Source organism: Octopus bimaculoides, chromosome 18, assembly GCF_001194135.2.
Source record: "Octopus bimaculoides isolate UCB-OBI-ISO-001 chromosome 18, ASM119413v2, whole genome shotgun sequence".
Classification (NCBI taxonomy): Eukaryota; Metazoa; Mollusca; class Cephalopoda; order Octopoda; family Octopodidae; genus Octopus; species Octopus bimaculoides.
In genome coordinates this window covers 11673819-11674440 of record NC_068998.1, presented here as the reverse complement: position 1 = coordinate 11674440, position 622 = coordinate 11673819, and the positions used below count along the sequence as shown (strand labels likewise).

The following is a 622-nucleotide window of genomic DNA, read 5'->3' as shown; positions in this document are numbered from 1 at the left end:
ATATACAGGCGACAACAATACATAGACAGTTAGGCGATACAAAGAAGGACAGGAAAATACAAGGAAGGGTCATTCGGAGCTTTCCATCGTCAGTCGAGTTCCAGATCATCTTTGCAGTTTTGGCCGGTTACACTCAAGACTGCTCCAATCTGGCCGGCCCCAAGAAAATCTGAGCTAAGAGCACTAGATTCTTTGGAAGAAAGCAAGCGAATGTATGCGAGAACAAGGACGAAAAAATAATGGAGAAATGTTACACAGCTAAAAATACAAACAGCAAGACAATATATATTGAGTTGGTGCATAATTATTGCGGCTTTTTTTTTTTTCAACAAATTTTACTCAACAAAGACAACATGTAACAAAAACATCTTTAAGTGATTATTCCGGAGCATATTCACCATCTACTTCAATTACTGCTTCCCATTTGCTTGGCAGACGGTCAGACCGTCATTTAAAGATATTTTTGTTAAATATTGTCATTGTTTTTGTTGAATAAAATTTGTTGGAAAAAAAAAATGCCGCAATAATTATGCACCAACTCAATATATATTGTCTTGCTGTTTGTATTTTTAGCTGTGTAACATTTCTCCATTATTTTTTCGTCCTTGTTCTCGCATACATT

The 622-nt window shown here is 35.9% G+C and overlaps 1 protein-coding gene across 1 annotated transcript in view; it reads left to right on the top strand.

Annotated features, from left to right (window-relative positions):
- The window catches only part of LOC106880796 (1-phosphatidylinositol phosphodiesterase), a 6810-nt gene that overhangs the window by 1238 nt on the left and 4950 nt on the right, over positions 1 to 622 (top strand). The gene's annotated exons all lie outside the window — the stretch shown is intronic.